This window comes from Tenrec ecaudatus, chromosome 1 (genome assembly GCF_050624435.1).
Source record: "Tenrec ecaudatus isolate mTenEca1 chromosome 1, mTenEca1.hap1, whole genome shotgun sequence".
NCBI lineage: Eukaryota > Metazoa > Chordata > Mammalia > Afrosoricida > Tenrecidae > Tenrec > Tenrec ecaudatus.
In genome coordinates, this window is record NC_134530.1 from 64,730,342 (window position 1) to 64,731,949 (window position 1,608).

The window sequence follows — 1,608 nt, forward strand, 5'->3', positions numbered from 1 at the left end:
AGTGCAATGTAGCAACAGTGACATATACAATTTTCCTCTAGTTCTTGAATGCTTCCTCCCCCGTACTATTATGACCCCAATTCTACCTTACCAATCCAACTGGACTGGAGGATGTTCACTGGCACAGATAGGAACTGGAAACACAGGGAATCCAGGACAGATGAACCCCTCAGGACCAGTGGTGAGAGTGGTGATATCGGGAGGGTGGAGGGAAGGTCAGGGAGAAAGGGGAAACAGATTACAAGGTCTACATATAACCTCCTCCCTGGGGGATGGACAGCGGAGAAGTGAGTGAGGGGAAACATCAGATGGTGTAAGCTATGACAAAATAATAATAATTTATAAATTAACAAGGGTTCGGGGGGGGGGAAGGGAGAAGCAGGGAAGGAGGGCAAAAAATGAGGAGCTGATACCAAGGGATCAAATAGAAAGCAGGTGTTTTGAGAATGATGATGACAACATATGTACAAATGTGCTTGACACGATCGATGTATGTATAGATTGTGATAAGAGTTGTATGACCCCCTAAAAAAATGATTTAGTCCCTTCCGGGGCGTGAGGCGCTGTGAGGAGAGCTGAGCCCAGCGGACTCGAACCGGCAGTGAGGAGTCTGTGTCGCCGCCCCAGTCTGGTTTTCTCAGTACACCCAGCGCCAGCCACCCCCAGAGCCTGCTCCCAGCCCTTCGGAAGCCCCGGCGTCAGCCTGGGCCCTGGTCGGGGAGGATGACGGAGCTGCAGTCGGCGCTGCTACTGCGAAGACAACTGGCAGAACTCAACAAAAATCCAGTGGAAGGCTTTTCAGCAGGTTTAATAGATGACAATGATCTTTATCGATGGGAAGTCCTTATTATTGGTCCTCCAGATACACTTTATGAAGGTGGTGTTTTTAAGGCTCATCTCACTTTCCCAAAAGATTATCCCCTTCGGCCTCCTAAAATGAAATTCATTACAGAAATCTGGCACCCAAGTGTTGATAAAAGTGGTGATGTGTGCATTTCTATTGTTCATGAACCCGGGGAAGATAAATACGCTTATGAAAAGCCAGAGGAACGCTGACTCCCCCTCCACACCGTGGAAACCATCATGATTAGCGTCATTTCGATGCTGGCAGACCCTAACGGGGACTCACCTGCTAATGTCGATGCTGCGAAAGAATGGAGGGAAGACCGAAATGGAGAATTCAAAAGGAAAGTTGCCCGCTGTGTAAAGAAAGGCCAAGAGACTGCTTTTGAGTGACATTTATTCAGCTAGTAACTTCACTTATTTCAGGGTCTCCAATTGAGAAACATGGCTCTGTTTCCCCTGCACTCTACCCACCTATTGCTGGACTTCTGTTGTAACACGTTGGCAAACACTGGCTGGAACTGGGTTGCAATAAAACATGCCAGTTATCAATGCTGCCAAGAGCCTAACCAGTGCCAACTTACAGATGATTACGCATTTTGAATTCGAATGGACTGTTTTACCCTTCAAGAAGAACTGTAAAGATGTGTACATAGCACAACTTGATCCGGATAATATATACACTGTCTATGGACATCCACAAATACACCTTGTACCAAATAATACTTTCTTGTAGTAGAATAAGAATCGTGTATATTCTTAAAA

At 46.3% G+C, this 1,608-nt stretch overlaps 1 pseudogene; it reads left to right on the plus strand.

Moving 5' to 3' along the window:
- The first annotated feature begins 684 nt into the window (after nucleotides 1-684).
- Nucleotides 685-1,236, plus strand: LOC142434671 (ubiquitin-conjugating enzyme E2 G1 pseudogene; annotated as a pseudogene).
- Nucleotides 1,237-1,608: the final 372 nt, after the last annotated feature.